The following is a 17247-nucleotide window of genomic DNA, read 5'->3' on the forward strand; positions in this document are numbered from 1 at the left end:
AAGCTGTATTTTGGGCAGCCTTTAAAGGAGCTAGAAATGAAGTCCCAGGCCCCAAAATGTTGTGTTGACCTTGTTTAAGGTGACTCTTAGACAGCTCATGTCAAAAATGAAAATCTTTCCGGGAAGAAACTAATAGTGTAAGCCTCGAACGATTTCTGCAGATACTTTTCTAAATATCTAGCTCACAAGCAAAGGTAACCGGCACCAGAGGGAGAAGAGAGCAGGACTAAAGCAGACAGGAGACAAGAGAATGAGGCCGCAGGGTCGTCAGACACTGGGGTTGCTGGACGCAGACCCTGCGCTCAAGGAAATCAAAGCCGAGCTGGGAAGACCTGACAGAGAACTAGGAATTATGACAAGTGGCATAGCAGACTTGGGGAAAAAATTTTTAAAAAGACTGAGATAGTGTTGGGCCCCAAAGTCATAAAGTCGTGGGAACGGAGTCCGGTGGGCTTGCTGGTGCGTCGTGAGCCCAGGAAGTGGAAAGATCACAGTGATTTGGAGAGAGTAGCTCCCTATTTCCTGTTCAGCTTCTTCCATGACAAAATGATACAGCCCAAAAATAAAATATTTAATGTGATTCTCACGATGTAATTTAATTTTTGAAGGGTTATACATTTACTCACTTTTTAAAAAGATTTTATGTATTTGAGAGAGGGAGCACAAGCAGGGGGAGCTGCAGAGGGAGAGGAAGAAGCAGAGTCCCCATGCGGGGTTGGATCCCAGGACCCTGGGATCATGACCTGAGCTGGAGGCAGACGCTGAACGACTGAGCCTCCCAGGCGCCTCCGACAGTCACTCACTTGCTTCAATAATTAATACATAAAAAGATGTTCATCCACCCCACCTCTATTCAGGCCTCTGCCATGAACCCACCCCTGCCCCACACAGCAATTCTTTGTTCAGTTTCGGTGTTTCTTTAAGTAGAAGTAAATCAAGTATATATTTGTGTTTCTCCCTTTTATTAAGCAAAATTTTGCGCACTGAACACTGCTGTGTTTTCACTTAACAAGGTAGCCTAAAGATTTGTGTCACCTCAGCACATAAAGGCTCTATAAAATGGCTTAGGGGTTTTTGGGGGTTTTGTGTTTTGTTTTTTTAAGATTTTATTTGCCAGAGAGCATGTGAAAGCACAAGCAGGGGTAACGGCAGACAGAGGGAAAAACAGGCCCCCCACTGAGCAGGAAGTCTGATGCAGGACTTGATCCCGGACTCTGGGATCATGACCTGAGCCGAAGGCAGACGCTTAACCGACTGATCCACTCAGGAGTCCCAGAATGGCTCAGTTTAACATAGCAACGAAAATCACCTATTTTGCACCAGGCGCTGGGGTAGGTGCTGAGGACATCAAGATGGAGAGACGTGGTCATGGGGGAGAAACTTGATCCTCACAGTCTTGAAGGGAAAGCTCGTCTAGAGTTTGGCTGTGGGCAAGATGACACTGCGCCGTGGACTCATTGTAGCAGCGGCCGGGGTCAGAAGGCTTTGCACACTGCACGTTGCGATGCTGATGATAACCTGGGAGCTTCTGGCTGCTGGGCACATGGCTCTCCTTGCCACCTTGGCCAGAGCGCAGGGCTGTCTCGCAGGAGAATGGGGGAGCATTGTCTGCTGCAGGCTGGACTTGTGCAGCTAAAGATCAGGGTGAGGGACCCTGTGAAGCAACAGGGTCTGCAACAAAAGCTGTCCTGTTTTAACAGGCTCCTTACATTATTCACCTAAAACCAATAAAATGTAATTTTTTTGACACTAGGGTTAAAAAAATGACTAAGGACATTTTACCTCAATTAAAATAGTTGGAAGATTGAAATAAATGTCCTGTAGACTAGAATATAGTTTCTTTTCTAGGGAAAATTTCAGAGCCTCTGGCCATTCACCTTTTTACCCCACTCCAGGGTCAGAGGCCTCTGATCAAAGGCGCATTCTTTTTTTTTTTTTTTTAAAGAATCTCTACACCCAACATGGGGCTTGAACTCACAACCCCGAGATCGAGGTGCAACTGAGTTCCACCTCTGAGTCATCCAGACACCCCGAAAGGTCCAAAGGTGCATTATCGGGCGCCTGGGTGGCTCAGTCGGTTAAGCGACTGCCTTCGGCTCGGGTCATGATCCTGGAGTCCCGGGATCGAGTCCCGCATCAGGCTCCCTGCTCAACAGGGAGTCTGCTTCTCCCTCTGACCCTCTTCCCTCTCGTGCTATTTCTCATTCTCTCTCTCTCTAATAAATAAATAAAATCTTTAAAAAAAAAAAAAAAACAAAGGTGCATTATCTACAGAAAAGCCGCAAGCCACCCCAGACATAACTTATGGAGGAGTTGACAGGCTTGTGGTTCTGTCCACCCCCAAATCACCCACAACCCTGCCTAAATGGAAAGATTGGGGAAGATGGAAAAGATTATTCCAGCTGATGGCCAAAGAAAATCACTTGTAGTGTCGCCAGATAAAATATGGAGAGGATACTCAAACTTGAATTTTAGATAATTTGTTAGTATGTCTCAAATAATTGCATTATTCATTCTCTGAAATTCAGATTTAACTGCGTGTCCCATACTTTTTATTTGCCAAATAAAGTAGGCAACCCTACTTGGCAAATGTGGGTCACAGAGTATCTGTCCGACTGGACAAGACAGTTTGTCCTGAGAGGAGCAAAAGATGAGTTTGGGTGGAGGCGGGGAGGCCGCTGGAGGCCCCTACCTGCCAGACTCTGTCCCGGAGAAAACGAGAGTGGATGGAAGACTTGGTTTGTAAGTAATATTTATTGTGGGTTTTTTCTAATTGTAAAAACAAGCATGTTAACTGCAATATATCCAGAAAGCACAGAAGAGAAGAAAATAATTAGCCATAATTCCACCAGCCAGCCATGACCTCGTGGACGTGTCACTGTTAAGTGCCTGCCAGGCACTGCTGGGTTATCACCCCCCGGCCTGTTTAGGCGCCCTACTAAGAACTGGGCCATTCCCTCCTCCTTCCCTGCCCCGTCCTGCTTTATTTTTCCTCCATCATATTCCTGTCTAACGGGCGCTCCATCTGGTTGGCTGACTTGTCCGGCTGTGCCCCGATGGCTGAGGTCACCAGCGCCCGGAGCTACGTCTGGCCAGTAGAAATGCTGCCTGGAGGGCGTGCAAGGGGCGGGGGGTTGATGATGGAGGAAGCAATCAGCCAAGAGCATGACTGTGTGTGTGGCTGGGGTGCATGGAGCAGGGAGACCCCTCCCACACCCCTGTGGGGAACTGGGCACTCCAAGCTGGGGGGAGATGCAGGTCGGCCTCTAGAACTATCCATGGGGGGTTAGTCTGTACGTCAGTTAGAGCTACCATAGCGCAATACCCCACACTGGGTGGTTTCAGCAATGTACGTATTTGCTCAGTGTTCTGGAGATTAGAAGTCCAAGATCAACGTGGTTTGGGCCTCTCCCCATGACTGGCCACTGGCCAGCTTCTTGCTGTGTCCCCACAGGCCTTTGTTGGAATCTCTGTCCTCACAGGGACACCAGTCAGATTAGATTAGGGCCAGCCTCACAGGCTGTTGCATTGCCAAGTCCTGCGAGTTAGGACTTTGACATATGGCTTCCAGCCCGTAGCCATCTGCACAGAGGCCTGGAGACCTCACCACCAGCCTAAGCTCAGAAGGCAGCTCCCCTGTGCTCGAGTCCCCTCTGCTAACACCAGCTCTTCATCTGCCCCTCCCGCCATGGGATTCCTCCTGGAAGGCGGTCCCGTCTCTTTCTGTGGATGCCTTTATCAAAAGGTGGCTCTCAGAGTGGAGAATTACGAAGGGTTCTGTGCTGGGCTACGGGCACAGTAAATCTGTGCTGCGAAGTCAAACAGGCCAATGTCTTCTGATAGGGGTCTGTTGAGACCCTTAGCTGCAATCCCATTTCCTGCCAGTCTTCTCTGATGTCATGTACTGCACAAGTACTGTGATGACTGAGGGTGGGCAGACGGGGTTAGGGTTCTCCAGAGAAACAACCAATACAATGTCTGCGGAGAGAGCTTTAGGAAATGGGCTCATGCAGTCGTCCAGGCGGCAAGTTCAAACTCAGTGGGGCAGGCCAGCAGGTGGGAGAGCCAAGGACGACTTGATGCTGCAGCTGGAGGCAGAATTCTCTCTTCGTCAGGGGAACCTCAACCCCCCACATCAGGGAAGGTCATCTGCTGTACTCAGAGTCCACTGATTTAAATGTTAATCTCACCTAAACACATCCTCACAGCAACATCTAGACCAAGTGCCTGGGTACTGAAGCTTGGCTAAATTCACACATGAAATTAACCAGGCCCTCACACAGGCCAATCCAATGATTTAAACAATCTCTTGATGTCTTCTTTGGAGAAAAATCTGTTTGTTTAAGTCTTCTGCACATTTTTAATTGGATTATTTGTTTTTTGGGTGCTGAATTGTAGAATTCTTTATATATGTTGGATAGTAACCCTTTACGATTTCATTCATATGTAGAATTTAAAAAACAAACCAAATGAGCAAAGGGGAACAAAAACAGAGAGGCAAACCAAGAAACAGACTCTGAACTCTAGAGAACACACTGATGGTCACCAGAGGGGAGGCGAGTGGGGGGAATGGGGGAAACAGGTGCTGGGGATGAAGGAGGCCACCTGTCCTGTTGAGCACTGGGTGATGTACGAAGTGTCAAATCACTGTATTGTACACCTGAAACTAATATTACACTGTATGTTCACCAACAAATTAAAATAAAAACTTAATTCAAAAAATTTAAAAAAAGGTTTTAAAAAGTGAATAATCTCTTTAGGTAACTGAGTCAAGTGAGGACTAAGTCTTTTCGGCTTCTCTCCCTGACCCTGCTAGCGTCTATGTTGGAGCTGGGGTGTTTAGGCAGCCTGCGGTTTCTCCTGGCAGAGGGAGACAGGCGAGCCTGCCACGGGATTCCCTCATCTGCACTGAAACGGCAGCCTCTAGATCATGCTCACGTCTTTTATTTTATTCATTTATTAAGTAGGTCCCATGCCCAGCATGGAGCCTAACGTGGGGCTTGAACTCACGACCCTGAGACCAAGACCTGAGATCAAGGCCTGAGCTGAGATCAAGAGTCAGATGCTTAGCCGATGGAGCACCCAAGGGCCTCTTTTAATGGGTCTGTCCAGGGAAGAAAAGGAACAGCACATTTGCTGGATTGTTTAATCCCATTACCAATCCCGTTTTTGAGCAGTTCGGTCCCTGTTATGTTGAATGCACTATTACCTACAAACTGACTTCATTACCCCATGCCTTGACTTTTATGGTGGTTTTTCTTTGTTCTTTGTCTGCATGTATCTGATTTTTGTGGAGGACTTTCAACTCTACTCCCTTTAAGTGGGGACAGATGATGACCTCACCCAATCTACCAATTTAGCAAACATTTTAAGCATCAAGGTATTTTAAACAGAACTGTTTTTATTTATTTCAGTTTCTAATTCCTATTTTTAATGAAGCAAAATCTGTCTCTCCTAGGGAAACCAGGTACAGGATTTCTCTGAGCAGGCCGTCCCTTTACCTTATTGCTACCCCGCAGTCTTAACCTGAAGTCTGAAATCCTTTCACTTTTCTTATAATATACTTCCTAGTCACCAGTTGGTTGCATTTTCTATCACTTGCCTTGATCCTTTCTGACTTAAGACTGTGACCATTCACATTCCTACCAGCAATGTATGAAGGGTCTCATTTTTCCACATCCTTATCAGGTTTGAAAATTTTAAAAAAATGCCTATCTGGTGAGTACAAAGTTTTATCTCATTATTGTGTTTGTATCTCATTATTTGTACTAGGGAATTTGAACTTTTTAATTTTAGAATTTAAGAATTACTTTGAATATTTATTTTTATCTTTATTCGTTTTTATATGTTTCCTTTTTAACTAAATTGTTTTATTTTGAAAAAATTAATATGGAAAAGAATAGAAAATCATATAATAAGCACCCTTGTAACCATAAGCCAGAGTTAACAAATGTAAACATTTTGCCATATTTGCTTCAGGTTTTTGTCGAATGAAATTAAATGTTAGCGATAAATTGGAGGCTCTACTCCTCTCCCTCTCCCTCCAAGTGCAAATAGTCGCACATCTAGCGTGTGCCCCGGGCCATGTGTTTGTGCTTCTGTCACATATCCATGGGGCCACGAGCCGTACAGAGTATTTTGTGTGTTTTTAAATGTGCATAAATGATCTCACACTCATTACTGTGTGGCGATCTAACCATATGAACAAATAAAATCCGTGGTTTTCCAGCCCAGGTTCTGTCCCCCAGGGCAGACATGAAGGACGTAGAAGAGTTTCCACCACTGGACCTGCCTTACAAGAAATGCTGAAAGGTGGACTTTAAGCTGAAATGAAAGACCACTAATTCGTAAAATGAAAACATATGAAAATATACAGCACACTGGTAAAGGCAGGTATAGAGTCAGATTCAGAACATTCTAATACAACCACTTAACACTTGCATAAAAGTTAAAGGAAAAAAGTATTAAAAATAACCATAACTACAGTAACTTGTTCATGGATACACAATATAAAAAAATGTAAATTGTGACATCAAAAAACATAAAAGGGGGAGTAAAGGGTAGTCTTTTGTATGTGATCAAAAATAAGTTGTGATCAGTTTGAAGCAGACTGTTACATCTAGAAGATGCTTCAAGAAATCCTCAGGGTGACCACAAAACAAAAACATCTCGTAGATATCCACAACATAAAGAGAAAGGAACCCGAGCGCAGCACCATGGAAAACCATCAATTCACAAAGGAAGGGAGCAGGACAGAGGAAAGGAGCTACGAAACAGACAGAAAACAATTAACAGGACAGGAATAGTCACTCCTTACCTATCAACAATTACTTAATTAGTCAAGAGGCACAGCGTGGATTACTGGATTGACAAACCAGACCCAGTGATCAGTGCTGCCCACGAGAGACTCCCATGTTGGTGGGAATGTAAGTGGGTGCAGCTGGTGTGAGGAAAAGTATGGGGGTTCCTCATAAAATAAAAAGTAGAAATACCATACAATCCAGCAATGCTATTGCTGAGTATTTATCCAAAGAAAATGAAGACGTTAGTTCAAAGGGAGAGAGGTGCCCCTGTGTTTATGGCGGCCGAGATGTGGAACCAGCCCAAGCGTCCATCCATAGATGAATGCATATATGCGGAATACACACCCAGTGGAATATTACTCAGCCACTGAAAAGATGAGACCTTGCCATTTGCAACAGGGAGCATGGTGAATACAATTGTAATAACCTCGTATGGTGACTTATGGTGAGCACTGCATAATGTATGGAATCGTCGAAAAAAGAAAACCCTATTTATATGTATGTATATGTATATCTACATGAATGTTATTCAGCCATTTGAAAAAAGAAGGAAATCCTGCCCTCTGTAACACCATGGGTGGACCTTGAGGGCATGGTGCTGAGTGAAATTCCAGACAAAGAAAGAGAGATACTGTATGATCTCGCTTCTCCATGGAAACTAACAACATGGCAGTCGCAGAGACAGAGACCGTGGTCGTCCGGCCGGATGGGGGAAAAATGGGGAGACGCTGCTCAGAAGGTCCACACTTCCCGTTGTAAGCTGAGTACGTTCCACGGGTCTGTGCAGTGTGGCGACTACAGTTAAAAACGCCGACCGTATACTTGAAAGTCGCTCCAAGAGTAGACGGTCGGTGTTCTTACCACCACCACCACAACAACCTGGTAATTATGTGGGGTGAAGGGTGTGTGTACTGATCTCACGTAGGAGACATTTTCACAACGTGTTCGTGCATCAAATCATCACATCGTGCACCGTAACCCTTCCCCATGTCACACATCAATTACCTCTCAGTAAAGCTGAGAGGAAACGGTCCAGCACCTTCAGGGGCTGGGCAGACCAGAGGTAATAGGGACAGTAGCCACCGTCTATAAAGGCATTTACATCCTCATTATTTTTAAAACCACCAGGCCAGTCAAGCAAAACTTGTCTAAAAGTTAAATTCTGGGGGCGCCTGGGTGGCTCAGTCGGTTCAGCGTCCTCCTCTCGATCTCTGGGTCGTGAGATCAAGGCCCACACTGGGCTCCACGATGAGCATCGGGTCTGCTTGGGATTCTCTCCCTCTGCCCCTCCCCCACTGCTCATGCACCCTCTCTCTCTCATTCTCTCAAAATATAAAAATAAATAAAATATAAAAGTTAAATTCTTCCTCCAGGGGTCAGCAGTTTAGAATGAGTATGAACTCTAAAATATTATACAAATGTTAAGATGCTTTAGTTCATTCAACCTCAAAGAAAACAAAGGTCTGTCATTCTCTCTCTCCCGTTTGATCACATTTCTGAAAGCCCCTGCTCTCCGCTCTGATTCGGGTAACGGGGGGGAGGAAGGAGAAGAGGTTGAGCGGCAGAAGGCGGCGCGGATGGGGCTGGCTGGTACGTTCCTCGCCAGGACAGCGGCACGGGAAGGCAAGCCAGGGCCCAGAGAAGCGCCAACAAGCAGCAAGAAACAGAGCAAACAAAGAATGGGCACGCAGACCCTAGAGCCAGGGAAACCCAGAAGAAGACAGACCGCTCCCCGCACTGTGGCCCAGGGCACCCTGCAGAGAAGGGCCTTCGGAAAGCGAGCTCCCCGCTCTTCCTGCCGCACAGGGAGGCCCCGTGAGAGGACGGGCGCTCGTCCTGATCGCTGGAAGTTCCCTGAGGTGAGTGGCCGTACCTTCCACGTTTTCACTTCACGTGTGGAGCCCTGGGACCTGGGGCCGCTCTCCCAGGCTGGGGGCTCTGCCGGCGGGAGCGGCCTGAACCTCTGCGCGCAGTTGGGCGCCCTGGTCGTTCTGGTCCCAGGAACCTCCGTGGGTGCGAGGCTCAGGACCACACAGCCCGCGTCACAAGCAGCACACGTCTATAGGTGGTATCCGCGCTCTGGAGAGGGGCTGGCGTGGCATCGTCCGCCTGCTTCCCTCCTGTCCTGCCTCCCTTCTAATAGGGTCCTCGATCCCGGGACCCTCTTTTCTACTGTTCCTTTGATTTCTCCGTCTCCCTCCTTTTGCTTTTTGCTTCCTCCCTGCTCCTCTTCGGCCTCCGGGTCCTTCTCCCTCCCCAGAGCCAGTGTCCACTGCAGCCGGGGGCAGCCCTCTGCCCAGGCTCGGCCAGGAAACTGTCCCGCCGGCGTGGACATTCTGTAGGACCCTGTCACCACCGACCATGGGCCCCACGTCTCCCTCAGATGCGTCACCCAAGTGGGAAGCATCTGACCATACTCTCAAGTGTCCCTGGGCAACGGCTCCATGGGGAGGAAGACACTCAGGCCCAGCTGGCCGAGGGTGAACCCACGGGAGACGGTCGGAACCCTGGAGCCCTCGGACATGCAGCCAGAAAGAGGCTCTGTGAGCACAATGGGGAGCTCCTCTGCTGTGTGCTGAGTCCAAGGACCCACAAATTCCACCACAGAATTCGACAGAAGCTTCCGTTGTTACCAGGGGAGCCCTTCCCTGCCCCCCACCCGACCAGGAGCTCCAGGAGACCCTGGGGACGGTCACTTCCTCGCTCTGGCCCCACAACCCGTTAACCCCATCCTTGCCCACGAGTAGGCAGTTCACCAGGGGCTCCAACAGTTCATGGCTATTGAAATCAAGGCATCATGGAGAATGGGAAGAACATGGACTTTTGAGTCAGAAGGTCTGGGCTCAAGGTCAGACTCCTGAGTTTACTGCATGACCTTCGAGGACTCACTCTCCCGCTCTGCGGCTCAGGTGCCTCACCCTTCACAGGTGGCAAACACAACATACCTCTCAGAGATGCTGCTACGATAAATCAGGGCAAGTCTGTGGAAGTTCTTGGATGCTCCCAAAGCACCCTCCGAATATTAGCCATAATGTATTAGTTATAATTTTCATTCCTGTCTTGCAGGTCACTGGGGCTGCAGATGTCTCCGGCGCCATCACACCCCAGCCCCAGCCTGAGCAACAAAGGGGGCTCTAATGATCATTACACTGGGACTCTCCTGGTGAGCCTCCCCACCATCCTGAGGGAGAGCTCCAGGCACAGCTTCCCAAACTCTCTCCCCACAGGGGCAGTTTCATTTGGATTGAGGCCTCTTTTCTCTTTTAAGATTTATTTATTTATTTGAAAGAGAGAGAGTACAGAAGAACAAGGGGAAGAGCAGAGGGGGAGGCAGGGCAGGGGGAGAGAATCTCAAGCAGACTCCTCGCTGAGCAGGGAGCCTGATGCAGGACTCGATCCCGGGACCCTGAGATCACGACCTGGGCTGAATGTCCACTGCTCAACTCACTGAGCCACCCAGGTGCCCCTGGATCCAGGTTTTGCAGCCAAAGGAGACGGCGACAGCACAAATGAAGGTGAACAGGATCAAGGTCTTCACAGTAGAAGAAACTCAGCTGTGGGTCTGTCTGTCCCGTGGGCTCGGGACCAGAAACATCTTCTGTGCACCCCCTCATCCCACTGACCACTTAGGGAGAGGCCCCAGAACACAGAAACAGAGCCCCAGAGCAGGCCGGCGTGGGGCAGTGGCAGCCTGGGGGGCACACAGAGAGTGGTGGCCCCATGGCTCAAGGGGTGTTCATGCCTCCCCCCCACACAGTGTGGCGCTTGGCTCCTTCTCCGTCCAGCCTTGTATTCCTGGAGTGGGTGGGCTGCTTGGTCTCCTCCACCTGGGGACCCGGCGCCGGTCATGGAATGAGAACTACCGTCTTCGAGGCCCAGCTCTGCTCTCTCAGTCCCCTACTAACTAGAGAGGGAGTCCCCAGGTAGACAGTGAGGACACTGCAAGCCCACCCAACATCTTTGCCAGAGTTTTCTGTGGATCAAAGGAAAGCTCCATGTGAAAGCAGATTATGAAGTGAAAAGCCTTCTGGAAATGTGACTGCTACATACTTGAATGTTAAGTATTAGATTAGGTAGTTAGGTCCTCGAAGGCAAAAATGGGAAAACATGAATGAATGACCTGACACTAAAGCAGAGCACAGAGTAACTCATCCGGAACGTTCACAGTCATGTTTCCTTCCTTCTAGCTCTGCCTCAGCTCACTGTTCAGTACTCAGCACAAACTTAAATTAGAAATTGGAATGTGGAACGGATGGTCTGGAAGGACCCGTGAGGCCATATGCTCTCATCTTCTGGCCCAGGTGGGACTTGAGAAGCAAAGGGTCATCCCAGAACGCAGGCCGCTGCACCAGGTCCTGAGAGAGAGACCCGTCGTCCTGTGAGGATGCAGAGGCTGGGTCAGCAGGGAGCCAGGGGGAGGCTCTAGCAACTTCCCTGAGACACAGCAGGAGCTCCTCCTCCCCCTTCCTCCTCCCCCTCCCTTCCTCCCCTCCCCCAGGCCTCTCCCCTTCCCCCCCTCCAGACCCCTTTCCTGCCTGCTGGCCCACCTCCCCAGCTGATGACTACTAAGCATTGTAAATGGTATTTGTGCTGGGCTAGATGGCTAACTCAGAGAAACAAAGAAGGCATCTCTCTGTGTTTTCTACCTTCCTGGTCCACTAAGAGCAGAGGCAAATCCAGCTGCTGCCAGCCCACGGCACTTCAGATCTTCACCCCGCTGCGCCGTCCCGCGTTTCTTGCTCACGCTCTCTAGACTGTCCCCACCTCATTTCCCTGTCTCCCCACAGACACCTCCAGGCTGCTAGGAAGAAAGGGAAGAGCAGATTTCTCAGAAGGAGCTGTAAGTGGGGTTGCCGGTTGTCTCTGCCGGGTGGGGAAAGAGAGAAGGGGCAGGGGTTCTGTCTCTAGGGCCACATGAAAGCCAGACATGGCGAACGCCCATTCCTCAGCCAACTGGGAAGAACAGGCAAATGGACATGCTTTATTATTTTAAACTTGGGTAACTCACAAAACAGTAACCAATCCCCAAATTTAAAAGCTTCAAAAGTAATAGAAGATTATAAATGTGCTTCTTCATTCCTCGGAGCAAGGAGAGAGGTCGCACAAGGAGGAGCTGTTAGGTGCCCTCAGCCCCACGCTGGGTTTCTGGGCAAACCCATTGGGGGGAGGGCGTAATAAAGTCAGGACGCCTCAGGGGACGCAGACAGTTCTGCCCCCTGAGATGGTAACACTACGCAGGACCATTTCTTAAAGACCCACTATGTGCTAAACATGATACGTCTGATATTTCAAAAACCCAACAACTATCCTCCAAACTAGGTGTTGTTACCTGCAATTTACGGATAACTAAGGTCCCTGCAACTGCCTGTTACCCAGGTCCTGTGACTACTAAGTGGAAGAGACCGAAGTAGAGCTGGTTTCATCAAAGCCAGAAACTGTATCACGCATTCCAAAGCCAGACAACGGGATCTAGCGATTCTGTTCCAACCGAGAGAGGCGCTGCTGGCCTCTGCAGAGGACAGGTCTCCACAGTGCTCTCTGCCTTGTGCCCTGTCCAGGGCTTCACACCCCAGCTCCTCCGCCCCCAGAAGCCCCACCGCTGCAGAGAAGCCCCTCCTGCGGGCAGCAGCACGGTGGAAAGGTTTCCACACTTGCCCTCACAGATAACCGGTGACAGACGTCCTACTGATGACCGCGTGGTGTTTGTGCGGCTTCTGCTTATTGAGACCACAATGGGTGCTCTCTCCCCAGTTCTCGTCTGCCAGAGAAAAATAAATGCTAAAAGGAACAGAACCTCAGAGCCTGGGTCGCTGTGTCCAGGTTTTCCGTGGTGTCCTGAGGGGGCCTCCACTTCTGCAGGGGGTCAGACACTCCACCCCAAGCACAGACTGGAATCCACCCAACTGGCCTGAAGCGGGTGCGGGATCAGACTGCAGGAAGAACTTCCAGCGCACAAGGTCATCCTCTGTGACCGCAGTCGGGTGAGGCTGAGGGACATCTCTGGGGAAGGGAATAGGGACAGAGCGGAGGCACGAACTGAGAGGCTGTAAGAGCGGCTGGGGGTCGGAGGGGGACGACGGGCTGTGGAGTCTACAGGTTTTGCGGACATCGGGTACTCAGACGCGCAGGGATGCGGGGGTGGGGGATGGGGGCATCTCCTCCTCCTCCTCTGCTCCTCCCAAATTATTCCCCCTGCAGGAAATCCCACGCCCACCCCCGGGTCAACTCCCTCCCACCTCGTTCAGGGGCACCTTCTACAGTCTCACCTCCATCTCTCCTGCTGTATCTGGAGCTCAGCAGCGTTTTCTGGCAGGATTTCCGCAGCTCTGCCTCCACAGACCTCTCTTGTCTCCCGTCTTTCTCCCTCAAAGATGGCAGAACTACACCTGTGTCACAAACCCCACCTCTCAGCTCCCCGTTGCCCCCGACTGCGGGCCTCCCGGGCTGGGAAAACCGCCGCTCCAGCATTGCTCCTTCCGGAAGGTTTCCCTAAACCCAGCCAGCTCTGCGAGCGCAGGACTGGCGCCGGAGCAGGGCCCTGAAGGACCGCAGGTGGGCTGAGAGCTGCCGCGGGTCCCGGGTCCCTCCCGACCGAGGAGCGCAGCGCGGGGCGGGGAGGGGGCGACTCGTGCCGAGGAGCGCAGCGCGGGGTGGGGGGGGGACGGGAGGAGGAGCGTAGGGTGGGGGGGACGGGCGGAGGAGTGCGGGGTGGGGGGAAATGGGCCGAGGAGCGCAGGGGTGGGGTGGGGTGGGGGGGAGGGGGACGCGCGGAGGAGCGCAGCGCGGGGTGGGGGCGGACGGGAGGAGGAGCGTAGGGTGGGGGGGACGGGCCGAGGAGTGCGGGGTGGGGGGGAAATGGGCCGAGGAGCGCAGGGGTGGGGTGGGGTGGAGGGGGACGCGCGGAGGAGCGCAGCGCGGGGTGGGGGCGGACGGGAGGAGGAGCGTAGTGTGGGGGGGACGGGCCGAGGAGTGCGGGGTGGGGGGGAACGGGCCGAGGAGAGCAGGAGCGGGGGGGGAACGGGCCGAGGAGAGCAGGGGCGGGGGGGGGACGCGCCGAGGAGCGCCGCGCGGGGTGACGGGTGGGGGCCTCTGAGGGCGGCGTCGCGGGGCGGGGGCCGGGCGGGGGACGTGAAGACTCTCGGACGGGACGCGGGTGTGCCCGAGCACAGCCGGGAAAGAGGAGCGGGGGCGCCCGGCGCTCCGCCCCACTCTTGGCTCCTGACTGCTTGGGCGGTGGTGCGATCTGGTGGATAAACTACGCCCTTAGAGCTGATGCCTCCGTGTTCCACTCGTTCCTTTTTCACAACCGTCGACCGAGGCAGCAGTTCAGCCCGGCGTGGGGGCCAGAGAGGAGTAAAGCCTGGCTTCAGCCATCCCATGCACCCGACCGCTCGGCTTCCTCACACCCCCACCTCCTCCATCCCCCCCCCCCCGGCCCCTCACAACCAGCCGAGGGAAAGTAATAATATTGCAGTAAGAGGGTGTGAGATAACCGGGAGGCAGGAGGCCCCCAGTCCTAAGACCTTAGCGGAGACTGGAACCACCGCCCTCCAGCCGTCGGGGAAGGTCGGGGAAGGCCCTTGTAGGCTGGATGAACTAGGACTCCGCGTTCAAACGCAGTTAACGATCCACGCATCCCTGTCTTTGCGGGGCTCCGCTGGAAAATTACCCGACTTCAGAAAGTCTGAGCCTCGACACCTCTTACATCAGCCCCAAATCTTGCTTTAGATGTGAGAATCAGGGACCCCAGGAAAGCGGGAAGGAAGAGGAGATAGGACACAGCTCAGCTTCGGGTGTTAAAATGAACGCCCCCCCCCCACCACAGGTGAGGCTCTCCCGCTCTGCACCCACAGAGCAGCCCGTGGTGAAATTTAGGGATTAATTGCAAGGAGGCTATGACATCCCTGGGGATAAGGAGGGCGAGACTGTGAAGAAAGCCTCCGTCCGGCTGCATCCAGGGGAGCTCGGAGGTAGGGGGCCGGACAACCTGACCCGGGGCGTCCGCCTTCCTCCTCCTCATCTTCCCGCAGCTCCCAGGGCTTTGAAAGGGGCCTCGGCCCGCCCGGACCTCGTCATTTCCCGGAGTCTGAAGACATTGGCTCTGGACCCCCTCCTCCCGGCGGCTCCGACGCACCCCTGAGCCTGCGAGCGTCTGGGGCGGTAGGGTGCGCGTGGCTGGCCCTGCCTCTCGTCAGGCCCCAAGCCTGGGAGGCGGAGCTCCGCTGCCCCGGGGGCGGGGACCTGGCCGGCGGGCGTGGCATCGAGTTGGTTCGGGGCGGGGCTTCCTGGAGGCCTCCGGGCGCTGCGCGGCGGCTGGCCCTGGCCGAGGCCCGCACTCGGGAGGATCTCCCCGAGCGCCCGCAAGGATCACGAGAGCGGGGATGCGGTCCTCCGCGACCACCACCAGCAACGACAGCTGCACCTTCCAGGCCTCCTTCCCTGTTGCGGGCGCCTGTTTTGCGGTACCCAGATGGTCCTGAGCCCTAGCGTTGTTCCTTTGCCTTCCTCTCTGCCTCCTTCCCTTTGTCCCCCCACTTTGGGATGTGCTGCCGCTGGCAGGGTTGAAGCGGGGCTTCCAGGACCCCTTGAGAAAGGTCACCTCATCGCGCGTCCTAGGCCAGGCTTGATGTCTCTGACCCGGCCCTAAATTCCCCTTCTCTTTCAGTCTCCTTTCCCGCACTATGCCTGTGTCGACCAGAAAGCCTGAAATACGTGAACACACTCCACACAAGGCTGCTCATTGCAGCCCAACTTGTAATAGGACTGGCCAGACTGGACACAGAGCGAACAGGTTATGATGAAGCGCTGCCGTGGGGAAGCGTCCAGCTGCGTCCTGGTTGACCCGCAGTCACAGAGGATGGACGCCTGCCCCAGACCACTCCTTTCTCCTCCATCATTCCTCCGTCACCTCCTCCCCGCCCCCGCCCCGTCCCCCGCCCCGTCCCCCGCCCCGCCCCGCCCCAACACTGGATGCAGCCTTGGCCCATCTGGATCTCATCCTTCCTGAGGATCTGAAAAACCCGACCCTGGACATTGGCTCTCCAGGCGACTCGGCCAGGCCCTCACCTTCTATTCATTTTGCAAATGAAGAATATCTGTGTATTATTATAGGATGACCTCCAGGATCCATTAAGTGGGGGGAAAAAGGGAAAACAACAAGGTGGGAAACAGACACCTCAGAGAAATGTAAATATACATATTTGTTGTCTTACTTACAGTTTTATAAGTGGAAGTATAAACAAAAGGCTAACAAAAACAGTTACCTATGGGGAGAGGAAAACCAGGTGGAAGAGATGGAAACTGGTATTTTCTGTATGTACCCTGTCTTGTACATTTGAGTTTGGAAACATGTAAATGTTTTACATCATTAAAAAATAAAATAAAACAAGACAAATTGAACCTGTGTATGTAATTGGTAACTTAAACGCACAGAGAGGCATTATTTTAGTGACTTTAAAATGCAGTAGGGACGCCTGGGTGTGGCTGTGTGGGTTAAGGGTCTGACTTCAGCGCAAGTCTTGATATGGGGGAGGGGGGTGCTGGGATCCAGCCCTGCTCAGCAGAGAGTCTGCTTGTCCCTCTCCTCTGCCCTTCCCCTACCTCTTAGCCCCTCCCCCTGCTCATGCTCTTTCTCTTCTTCTCTCAAATAAATAAAATCTTTAAAAATAAATAAATAAAATGCAGTCATTTGACTGTATGTCCTTAGTGGGATATATTCAAAAAGAATTGCAAATAAAACTTATTTTTTTTCATTTATCATCTTGGTAATAATAGTATTATTGTTGTTATTCTGAATCTATTGTTTATGTGTGTGCATACACATATATAGTAGTGATTATGTCAATGTTACTAGAACCAGAATTTTCAACCTAAAAGATTAGGTTTTCTCTTATGATTATGACATAAAAGGAAGAAATAAAACATAGTAATCCAAAATTTTAATTAAAAAATCAATATAAACTCATAATGTATTTTCTCTTAAAAAATAATAAAATGTATTTTTTAGCTCTGTTTATAAGAAGGCCTAATAATAATGCCCTAACTGGATATGCTGAGCACACATGCTTGCACTCAGATAGGGGCCTTTAAATATTCCCACTGAAAGGAAAACAGGTCTTTGGAGAATTGGATAATTTTAGGTCTGGGAGAAGAGATACACAGGATGGCTCGGGAACATCTTGTCACCCCAGGTTATGAGAAAGCCACTGCGGTCAGGTCAAAAACGACTCAGGAGTCGATGTGAAGGGTCAAAGATGGGATACTTTTAGAATCAATATGGATAGTAACTCCAATTGATGGAAACACATCAAATATGTAAAAAAAAAAACTGTCAGTTCTTTATAGTAACTAAAACATAAACCACTGGTCATTTTTGGAGGCGGTAAGGAACCCACTTAACCATCAGAAAAGTGGTAAATGAAGAGACTCAGTCTTCATGCTACCA

The 17247-nt window shown here is 51.2% G+C and overlaps 2 long non-coding RNA genes across 4 annotated transcripts; one reads left to right on the top strand and one right to left on the bottom strand.

The window, feature by feature from the left end:
* Positions 1–10152: 10152 nt before the first annotated feature.
* On the bottom strand, positions 10153–13471 carry LOC113927489. 3 transcript variants are annotated; one of them, XR_003521642.2, is made up of 4 exons: positions 13070–13471; positions 12598–12803; positions 11450–11604; positions 10153–11179 (listed from the first exon to the last, which is right to left on the bottom strand). It is a non-coding gene; the product is annotated as an uncharacterized LOC113927489 (long non-coding RNA). The 3 variants fall into 3 exon arrangements; XR_003521641.2 differs by having other exon boundaries at positions 11450–11601; positions 13070–13470; XR_003521640.2 differs by lacking the exon at positions 11450–11604 and having other exon boundaries at positions 13070–13466.
* A 427-nt stretch (positions 13472–13898) lies between these two features.
* LOC118357144 lies at positions 13899–16186 on the top strand. The gene is made up of 3 exons (XR_004820183.1): positions 13899–14628; positions 14834–15265; positions 15469–16186. It is a non-coding gene; the product is annotated as an uncharacterized LOC118357144 (long non-coding RNA).
* Positions 16187–17247: the final 1061 nt, after the last annotated feature.

Source organism: Zalophus californianus, chromosome 7 (genome assembly GCF_009762305.2).
Source record: "Zalophus californianus isolate mZalCal1 chromosome 7, mZalCal1.pri.v2, whole genome shotgun sequence".
Lineage (NCBI taxonomy): Eukaryota > Metazoa > Chordata > Mammalia > Carnivora > Otariidae > Zalophus > Zalophus californianus.